The sequence below is a fragment of the Notolepis coatsorum genome, assembly GCF_963971535.1.
Source record: "Notolepis coatsorum genome assembly, chromosome: 2".
NCBI lineage: Eukaryota > Metazoa > Chordata > Actinopteri > Aulopiformes > Paralepididae > Notolepis > Notolepis coatsorum.
This window is the reverse complement of record NC_140166.1, coordinates 78,547,088-78,558,557: the sequence shown is the minus strand read 5'-3', so window position 1 is coordinate 78,558,557 and position 11,470 is coordinate 78,547,088. Positions and strand designations below refer to the sequence as shown.

Sequence of the window (11,470 nt, the reverse complement as noted above, 5' to 3'; positions counted from 1 at the left end):
TCATGCATGATATTTTAGAGGGGGTTGCTCAGTTTGAGGTGAAACTTATTCTCAAGTACATTCTTCAGGAGAAACTTCTAAATGCTGAACAACTGGATGGCAGAATACATGCTTTTGACTATGGTTACAATCAGCAGCGAAACCGTCCGCCAAGAGTCAAGTTGTTGGATGAAAGTAAGGATTTGGGGTTGAATGCCACACAGTCTTGGTGCTTGTTGCGCAATATGCCTCTGATATTTGGTGATTTAATACAGACTGATGATAAGTACTGGCATCTTCTGCTTTTGCTTCTACAGATTGTTAACATTGTATTTTCACCAGTCCTGTCATATGGCATGACCATTTATCTCAAACATGTAATCACTGATCATCATCGGCTCTTCAAGCAGTTATTTCCTAGAAGCAACCTATTGCCAAAGCATCACTTCATGATACATTACCCTCGTAATATAAGGAACATTGGCCCAATTCTGCACATGTGGTGCATGCGTTATGAAGCTAAACATAACTTCTTTAAGAGACAATTAAAAAGCTTTAAAAACATTACAAAGACATTAGCCCAAAAGCACCAAAGTTGTATGGCAATGTATCGGGAGTCCTTTACCAAAGAAAGATTAACCATAGGTCCAGGAAAGATGGTGGCACTTGTTGAGCTCAAAGAAGGTCCAGAGATTGCTTCCTTATTTGGAGATGTAACCAGTGTTTTTTCTGCCAAGTGGATAAAACATCATGGTACAGAGTACCGCTGTGACTTGATTATCTGTACTGAGGTAGCATTTGAGATGCCTGTGTTTTGTAAGATCAAGACTATTGCTGTGAAAGATGACAGTGTATTGCTCTGTGGAAAACTGATGGAAACCATGTGTTTTGATGACCATTACCATGCCTTTAAGGTCAGACTGCATCCAGACGGAGTTGTAAAGGTCTTGGATATAAATCAGCTGTGTTACTTTAAACCATTTGATATTCAAATGAATTATCGAACGACAGATTGCTCAAAGTATATTGTTCCATATTGCCACTTTATGCAGACCTGCTAATGTGATTGTTTTATTACTGCATCCAGACGGAGTTGTAAATAGGGTTGGGTACCGAAAACCGGTTCTAATAGCAACCAGTTCCTAACATCCGGTTCTGGAACCGGAAGTAACATATTTGCATTTCGATTCTTAATTTTTTATTTTTTTTACTTTGTTAATTAATACCATAGTTACAGTACAGCAACCAAATTAAACTGTATCAAGTCAACTGAAAATGTGAATAGTATGAAAAAATGTACACATTTTCAAAAAAAATCTGAACCGGAATCGTTCAAATCCAAACGATGCCCAACCCTATATAGTTGTAAAGGTGTTGTATAAATCAGCTGTGAAGTATTGTTCCATATTGCACTTTATGCAGACCTGCTGAGGTCAATGTATATTTATGTTTTATTTTTTTATAAGCCTGCCTGACCCTGCCTGACCAACAATAAAATTGTTGAAATCATTTTGTGGTAACTTGTGATTTTTTAAATGTATATTGTATGTAAATGCAATTTCACACTATACAAGAGTAAATTAAGTGTAAAATTAACACCAGTGAGGTTTATTTTCACCAATATAGTGTCCGGTGTCATTGACACTGTGCAGTGTTAATGGGTGTTATTTGCAGAGCTGTTTTTTCACTACTAGTGAGTAAATTATCAACACAGTACTGTGTAATGTCAACATTTCAGCAGAGTTATTTGACCTCAGTGTTAACTTTTAATAACTCAATGCAGTGTTAATGAGCATTGGAATTCAACTCAATCAGAGTTAATTTGTTATCACATAAGAGTAAATTATCAACACTTCTGAGAATAATAATTACACTCTCAAGTGTTATTAAACCTATAGTGTTAAGTTTAAATAACACCATACAGTGTAAGCGAGTGTTAAATTTGTACTCTATTAGAGTTAATTTAACTCAAAAAATTTAACACAGGAGCAAGAGTCGATTTAAATAACACCATACAGTGTAAGCGAGTGTTAAATTTGTACTCTATTTAGAGTTAATTTAACTCAAAAAATTTAACACAGGAGCAAGAGTCGATTTAACACTATTCGTAGTTGGAGTCATATACACTCTGGAATAGTGTTAAATTCGACTCTTTAAGTGTTAATTTGACACTGCAAATTTTACTGTGTAGCTGACTGTAGCCTACCCCTGGCTCTTGTATCATCAGCATTATGAGATAGTAACTAAATAGTAACGCACAGCCACTTGGAAAAGTAACTGTAATCCGATTACTGGCTTGTAAAAAGTAACAAGTTAGATTACTAGTTACTGAAAAAAGTTATCAGATTAGAGTAACTAGTTTACTGGCACTGTGTTTGATTAATTTCCCAGCACAGCCTACTAGTCTAGTACTATAGTGTTGCTAGTTTACTCGACTGGATGTGCCAATAACATGGCTAAAGCGCCAAAGAAAAAAATATATTGGTCTACACTGGAAGAAGAATTAAGAAAGACCTGAGACAAATGCTCTTTTGACAGAATTCTTTGGAAAGGACACTTCCTGGAACCACGGCGGGGGGGGGGGGGGTACCTTGGTGATGATGATGGCCGTGTTTGTGTTTGTCGGCTGCTCCTACTTTCTCCTCTAGACCGTGATACGTGGCTGTTCCATCCTCCATGTGTGACCGCTAGCTGGAGTAGGGAGGTCCAGCTGCAGCGCCGGAGAATCCTCTCAAGGGGCAAGCCTGTGGCAGCCACGAACCTACTTTCTATAGAAGCAGCTCGGAGGTGCGCTGTTTTAAGTGAGCGTGTGTTATTGGATTGATTGATTGATTGAAAATTGTATTAATGTTCGCCTTGTTTCTGGTTATGCTTAGGCCCCCTTTCGAAGTCGCCCTCTTTCGAAGTCGGTTTGGTTATGCTCTGTGCGGTACCACGCCATCCCACCACTTTTCTGAGCAGACCCTTTTCAGCTTCTCTATTTCAAAGCAATATTTACAAAAACATCCCCACCATCCCACCACTTCTGATATTACCACTGCACCCAGTGATGCGTTGCTCATGGGACGGGGTTGCACATGCACGGATGTGCACGCGCGTGCACACAGGAATGCGCTACACTCGACTGATGCGCTAACTCGCAGTACCCACCTGGCTACTTTGCATATCAATAGCGCCGGCCGTCAGGTGTTACATTCCATCTTGTCTAGCACAGTCTCTGGAGCGTAACAGTAAGAACTTAGAAGCATTTTGTATAAAAGTATTCTGTACTTCTGTATGACAACTATTAAAGAAACTTGAAATTTGAAACTAGAGGCAATTAGGCACTGTTTTTAGTCTGTCCTTATGCAAGGGAACATTTATGCGGCGCGGGAGTCCGCGCACGCGACCGGGAGGCGTGAATATTAAAGGCAACCAACTTGTGTTCGCCTTTTCGTTCAGCGTTTCTCTGATTGGCCACACGGCCACGTGACCGCCCTAGCATCCGCGCTGTGTGTTGTCAGTAACAGAGAGAGACGCGGCAGACGCGGCGCGGCAGAGAGTGGCCGCGCATGCGCATGAGGCTCCCCCAGGTGCTCTAAATACATGTTAAGATATTCAAAATAATCATTCAGAACTCAGAAGTGATGTACAGTGACTGCCTCGCGCATTTCATAATCATTCAGAAGTGATGTACAGTGACGAGTGAATCTGCGTCCTCCACTGCTGCCGCTTGCTCCTTGGAGCTGCCGCTTGCCTGCCGCGTGGGGTCGCGGCCAATCAGAGAAAAGCTGAACACAAGTTGGTTGCCTTTAATATTCACGCGACCGGGAGCACGTGTGTGTAACAGATCGGTTCGGACATGCCCCGAGTGGGAGTTGAACCCCGGTCTCCCGCGTGACGGGCGGCATCACAGACCACTATACCAAGAGGTGAATTCACTTCTAAGTAATGGGTCTGGACGCCTCTGGGGAGTGAGTTTACCTGCAGTACCGCTGCCGTCCACAGTCACTTCACAACACTGTCCATCGTGACTGTATAGACACACAGCACTCCGTTACACTCACCCCCCTTAACTCACACCACCCAAGGCATCGGGGTCACTTGGCACCAGTGTAACAGATCGGTTCGGACATGCCCCGAGTGGAAGTTGAACCCTGGTCTCCCGCGTGACGGGCGGCATCACAGACCACTATACCAATATACCAAGAGGTGAATTCACTTCTAAGTAATGGGTCTGGACGCCTCTGGGGAGTGAGTTTACCTGCAGTACCGCTGCCGTCCACAGTCACTTCACAACACTGTCCATCGTGACTGTAGGATAGACACACGGCACTCCGTTACACTTGCACGTGGCGTCATTAGCGTGCGTGCAACCAGTGTTGATATGAGGAACGCAACACTGACTGCAATATGCTGAGAATTGGAATCAGGGCTGGTGGTCTATCGCCCTGCTCTAAGAAGGATACACTCTAAGCATAACCGACTTCGAAAGAGAGAGGGCCTAAGCATAACCAGTTCGAAACAAGGCGGACATTAATAAAATGTTCAATCAATCAATCAATCAATCCAAATAACACACGCTCACTTAAACAGCGCACCTCCTCCGAGACACAAAGTCGAAAGTCTTTCTCTGGTCTGCATCCCCTTAACAATTGTATGTATTGAGCTGTACTGTACTGTACCCATTCTGCAATCTGTTAATAAACTTTTCAATCAATCAATCAATCAGCTGCTTCTATAGAAAGTAGGTTCGTGGTGGCTGCCACAGGCTTGCCCCTTGAGAGGATTCTCCGGCGCTGCAGCTGGACCCTACTCAGCTGTACTAGGCACTAGCCTCGGGCGCGCGCTGCTGAGTTTCAGCTGAGTGGAGAACCAGAACCTCCGCGGCGCGAGCCTGCCTTCGTGGAGCCGGACTGGATGGCAGGGACACAGCGGTGCTGCTGAGAGACTAGACTACCGACAATCACCAGGTGAACAAAAAGTGCATGATGTTGTGTCATGTTAACGCATGTTTTTTTTTTTTTTTTTAACATCATATTATTAACTTGTGTTTATCAACAAACATGAGCGATGCTGCTAACGAGTTTTGCTGTGATTTATTATTGCTTGCTTGGTGGCTACAACGTTAGCTTGTTAGCAAGCCTAGATAACATGAGCCCAGCCCTGAATGTTGGTTAGCTAAGCTTGTCGGCTAACTTTAAAGTAACTTTAGTTTTTTTAGGAGTGCGAGTTCGTACAACGTTTTATGCAAGTTAATAAAGTATCATTGTTGCCAGTGATGATGACTTCTCTGGAATTTAACTTATCCAGATGAAGCTTGCATTGACAAAACTGTTTGGAAAATGTTTTTTTTTTGTCGACACGTTTTATCTTATTTAAAAACCATGACAACAACAAGTCAGGGGAAAAAGTCACAAACTCAGTTAAGTTATTTATTTTTCAATTTCACTAACACGGTCGATTAAACGGACAGATGACACACAAAATGCGTTATTTCGAGTGAAGTAAACTAAGCAGTGGGTTTGTGTCGCAGCATATGATGAACCGTAGCAGACAACCAGCAGCGTTTTGATTCCAAAACAATATTTGAAATACGTTCGTTTTGAAACATTCAAATAAGAACAGTTAAAAAACATCACAAATAAGTGTGAAACATTGTTCCACAAAACGGCATTTCGGCGTCACAGTCACGATTGGCTCCGCTTATTTTTGGCAATGATGTATTTTTGAGAAAATTGTACGATATCTATAACACGCCTGTATGTATCATAGCAACCAGGTCCATGTGGACAACAACAGAAGAAAGCTTTTGGGATGTATCTGTATTCATGTGGATGCAAATGCAAGAGAGTTGTATCACAAACAGTACTGTATTTGCAAATCTGGTATGTCATAAATGTATAGATGTAGCAGTACTGTCCATCCGTATGTCATATAATTTATGTTATGATGAATTGAAAATGGGGGACCCTGATGTAAACAAGACGAAAGTCTTTCTCTGGTCTGCATCCCCTTAACAATTGTACAGTACTGAGCTGTACTGTACCCATTCTGCAATCTGTTAATAAAATGTTCAATCAATCAATCAAAGAGTTTAGATTGAAGGATACTGTTAAAGATTGATTGAAAACTTGATTAACAGATTGCAGAATGGGTACAATAATACAGTACAGCTCAATACACACAAGTGTTAAGGGGATGCAGACCAGAGAAAGATGTTCGTCTTGTTTACATCAGGGTCCCCCATTTTCAATTCATAATGATGGATAACTGTTTATTTTTTACCTGGATCCAATTTGTCTGTAATTTGGTGTCCAACCAACTGATGGGGACGCGTGAATATTAAAGGCAACCAACTTGTGTTCAGCTTTTCTCTGATTGGCCACGACCCCCCGCCCCCTTTTGCCGCGAGCGCGGCAGAGGTCCCAAATGAAATGAATGAAGCGCGGAGCATAATGTATAATGTTATTTCGTGTTTGTAACGTCATAACATCAGTGGAGGCTGCTGACTGATTAACACTTTGATCGCCATGGTTAAATTCATAATTTACCATCCCTCGCCATCTCTATTTGTCTATGGAGAAGTTCCCCTTCTTTGCAGGGCTATAACTTTTTAAATTGTATTGCTAAATTGACATTATTATGGCCCATTCAATGTCCTATATCTATTGTTCAGGGTGTAGCAACGTTATACTTTTTCATTCACATATTCATACTAAAATACGGTCTAAAGTATAAGTATGTTTTTATCGTTTTCTGCAGCTTTCTCCAGAACGTGATTTATAGCTCCAAATGCATTATATTGATGATGAAATACAGTTTGATAGCAATCGGCACGAGATAAAAAATTTCAACTGGACGTGGTTCTAGAAGTTATTCCGTATCATCTGATGTTGACCGGATGGGCGGGGGGTCGTTTATAATTCTGTGGGCAACGTTATATCATTCATCTTGTGTGGGTGATATGATCATCAGAGCAGTTAGTAAAGAACACGTTGGAAAATAACGCTGGATCTTACCGTATCTTCCTCGCGCCGTTGGGCGATGAGCGTGGAGCAGAGATATTCCTATTATGGGATGTATAAATACTCGATCCATCTCCAGGTTGTATAATAGTATATACGTCCAAATCATGTTGTTTGTCGAGTTATTTGCACCGATCGGTGTTCACTGTGTCAAGATGGAGTCCTGCTAATGATAGCGAGTGCCCGGACGAAATATGGGTGAGCAGTGAGCACCACTTCATCCACATGACTTCCTGTTGGGCGATCTGCCGATCGGCCACCAGATGGCGCTCTTGAACCGTTAGAGAGTTGAGTGGAGCTCAGCAGTATATCTCAGGTCCCCGGAGGAGAAATATGATTTCGATCACAGATTTTTGAAATATTGATATCAAAGACGTGTTACGGCGTCTTCGGCAGAATGAGCATGGCGGGCAATGACGAGTTTCGGCGTTTCCGGCGATTAAAGTGTTAATAATAAGCTCTCTTTATTTCGCGGAGCATAATGTATAATGTTATTTCGCGTTTGTAACGTCATAACATCAGTGGAGGCTGCTGACTGATTAATAATAAGCTCTTTATTTCGCGGAGCATAATGTATAATGTTATTTCGCGTTTGTAACGTCATAACATCAGTGGAGGCTGTTGACTGATTAACTCGTAACGTCATAAACCAACTACCAGATTCACTCGTCACTAGAGCTGCCGCGGTATTGATGTTTTCCTTACCGCACAAATTTGCGAAATATTTCCTACCGCCGCGGTTATTACCGCACGCACAAAAAAAATTAAAAAAAAAGTTTGAATGCATTTTTTTAGTAGTCTACTCTTTATAGCATATAGCCTGCCTCTAGTCTAAATGTTTATCTTTAGAGGATGACTTTGCAGCATGAATATTGTTTGGGATTCGGCAAGCACGCATTCGTTATTGAAAGTGAAACACGGATTCGAAGTTTCCCCTCTGGTCGTGCGCCGTTCACTCGGTGTCGCGGGCAGGGGTGGTTACCCCCCCGACCCTTTCTTCTTATTATTATTATAAAGTTACTACTTTATAATAAAGGCATTCGTTTTGTGGCATTAACGTTATATAGTTACACGTTCAATAACATCAGCGTATTTACCGGACCATAGCAAGGCAAGAAATACTCAATTCATATCTCAGTTCCTTTCTTTGCTCAGAGCATGCTGAGTTGTCCCATTATGCGGTCTGTTAATAAAGTTTTCAATCAGACAAGTGTATAGAACGAAGGGCTTTTATTATAACATTCGTTGCAGACAGTAAAATCATTATGTCTCGTTTAGTACTCCTGAGGAGCGATGGTAGTCCACTCCGGCGGGGAGCTAAAGCTAACGTTATTAGCCGTGTTGTGATGAGCTCTGATCCAACGTGTGACGCGTCTCTCTTCTGACCAATCAGTGGTCTGCAATGTTTCACGTGACTTTTCTGGTACCCAATAGGGTCGCTTGGAACCTCGATAGAGGAGTAGGGTATATCTGCAGAGCCGCAAGCCCAACGAGAGGAGGGTACTTTATTATTATTATAAAAAGACAGCGGTGATGCGGTATTCAGCCTACTCTTGCGGTGGGCGTGATGTAACCGCGATACCGCGGTAATGCGGTAAATGCGGCAGCTCTACTCGTCACTGTACATCAGTGGAGGCTGCGTAATTGACTGATTAACTAGAAACTGCACATTGACGGGGTTTGAATCACTCTACATCAGTGGAGGCTGCTGACCAGATTATTATTATATTATATTATATTATATATTAAATTATATTTTTTAAACATCCCCAACGCTGCAACACGCCCCCATTCCTCCCAGGTGTCAGGTGTCAGGCGCCTCATTCGCTTCCATTCATTTTGGGGACTGCGTTCAAATATCATACTTCTGAAGTATAAACAAACTATACTGCTGTGACGATTTTGGATATCTTAACATGTATTTACGCCCATAATTTTTTTTAGATGAATGATTGTGGATATAATATAGAAAACACATCATTATGATATTGTCAGATGGCGTTGTCAGATGTGTAGAATTCACCTACTTACAATTATTTTCATATAAAATACAATGGTGAGTGAGAAATGTATCTCCAGTGATAAAACCCAGTGCTCTATGATACACAGCGTGGATGGGCTTTCAGGTGGAGGGAGAGGCATGCATGTACATAATTTCACCATAATCAAATACAGACATAATTGTGGATTATTGTACAATGGTCTTCTTACTGGCAGCAGAAAAGCATGATTTGTTTCTATACATATTTTTACTTTCAACTTTTTAGAAAGGTGTTCCACATGGCCCATGGGTGTAAAAAGAGAGCTGATTATTAATCAGTCAGCAGCCTCCACTGATGTCAAGTCAAGTCAGTTTTATTTGTATAGCACATTTCCAAGCAGCGGCAGCTGACACCAAAGTGCTTCACAAGCAAGTTGAAATGTTATGACGTTACAAACGCGAAATAACATTATACATTATGCTCTGCGAAATAAAGAGAGCTTATTATTAATCAGTCAGCAGCCTCCACTGATGTTATGACGTTACAAACGCGAAATAACATTATACATTATACTCCGCGAAATAAAGAGAGCTTATTATTAATCAGTCAGCAGCCTCCACTGATGTTATGACGTTACAAACGCGAAATAACATTATACATTATGCTCCGCGAAATAACATTATACATTATGCTCCGCGCTTCATTCATTTCATTTGGGACCTCTGCCGCGCTCGCGGCAAAAGGGGGCGGGCGGTCACGTGGCCGTGTGGCCAATCAGAGAAACGCTGAACGAAAAGCTGAACACAAGTTGGTTGCCGTTTGAATTGATTCACTACTGAGCAAGCAAGCTAGCTTCATCTGGCTGCTGCTAACTGGACTAATGTAATGATGTAATGTTTTTTGGGGCAAGTGTACCCATCCAGGAGTGCTTGTTTTTGGCACCGTCAGACTGTTATGAGAGGAGTCTAAAGGGTCTTATTGGGGATGTCGATTCACTTCTAACCCCAACCAGAAGTCTAACTCAGAAATCCTACTGCATTTTTGATACATACATAACTTTAAGCTATCTGTAATGGAGAAAAGATTATTAGACCTATTTACATTTTTGTCCAATGACAAATGATGTACATTGATTTTTTGTTCAAATTATGGTCTATGTCTATTACTGTTTAATGAAGGCAACAAATTCTATCTGTACTTTCTGTATGGGCTGATACTGAAACTAAGAATCAGTTACTTTCCTCGGGATCTCAATCCTCCAATCACAATATTATTCAAGCTATTGAGAGGGGTTGGATTAATTGTTTAACCCAGCCATATACAAGAGCAGGCTACTACGGTATGTATTTTATCTTAGAATATACGAATCATGTTAAATAGGCTATATGTATACACTACAATAATCAATGTTCCTTCTATTAGTGAACACAGTAGAGCCAGACTGATACTTGATTTCTGGGGCCAATACTGATATTTGGGAGTAAAAAATAAAATAAAAAAGTCAATATATTGGCGGATATTTGCACACATTTTTAGCACAGATCCCTCAAATTTAGTTATCAAAGAGTTGTGACAAAGATAATGTACTAGAGGCGGGATATTTTATACATGTGTCTTTATGTATGAAAAGGCAAAAGTAATCCATTTGTACTGCATGCAAAAAAAACTGCATTGTTTGGGACTAATTCTGCATGGGGCTAGCATAAATTGGGCATGGCTGTAAAGGTTTTTATCAGTTATCTTGAAGTCAGAGGTCAAGAGACCCCTTTAAAAATGCCCCCCCCCCCTCTCCACACTATCAAAATGAAGATGGCTTAAAATAGCTTAACTTACATTTACATTTATGTCATTTAGCTGACCCTTTTATCCAAAGCGACTTACAAGTTCTGTACGACAAGTCATCAGGAAGGGCACAACTCTTATCAGCTGAGTAACAATGTTCATTAAAGTGTTGAGTGCTACAGTGGAGCAGTATCTACCCCCTCAATATTATCAAGATTCCTATTATGATCTCCTTCATATGATAGTAGTGTCTTCTCACTAGTTTAAAAAATGAACTCCCCAGAGCCCTTAAAAGACAACTAATCAACTGGCGGGATATCGGTAACATACTGTACAGTCCGATACCGATATATCAGCCTGTTGACCGATAATATAGGCCAACAGATATATCAGTTAGGCTCTAGAACACAGCATTAACTTGCACATAACTCTATTATCTGTTGCAACTAGGCCTAATTCAAAACGTTATTAAATGTTTATAAAATGAAAGAACACATATTAACACAAATGAGAGTTTATATCCTATGGTGTGACAGATATATTGTATGTTTTGACAGATATATGGTGTTACAGATATATCACATGGTGTTACAGATATATCGCATTGTGTTACAGATATATCATATGGTGTTACAGATATATCAATATCATATGGTGTTACAGATATGGTGTTACAGATATATCATAATATGGTCTTATAGATATATCATATGGTGTTAC

At 40.8% G+C, this 11,470-nt stretch overlaps 1 protein-coding gene across 2 annotated transcripts in view; it reads left to right on the top strand.

Moving 5' to 3' along the window:
• The first annotated feature begins 4,826 nt into the window (after positions 1-4,826).
• slc39a13 (solute carrier family 39 member 13) overlaps positions 4,827-11,470 on the top strand; it is a 61,086-nt gene continuing 54,442 nt past the window's right edge. Inside the window, exon 1 of one of the 2 annotated variants that reach the window (XM_084307839.1) lies at positions 4,827-4,931. The gene's annotated coding sequence lies outside the window, so the exon portion shown is untranslated. The remainder of the gene's footprint in view (positions 4,932-11,470) is intronic. The other variant, XM_084307840.1, reaches the window with a different exon arrangement.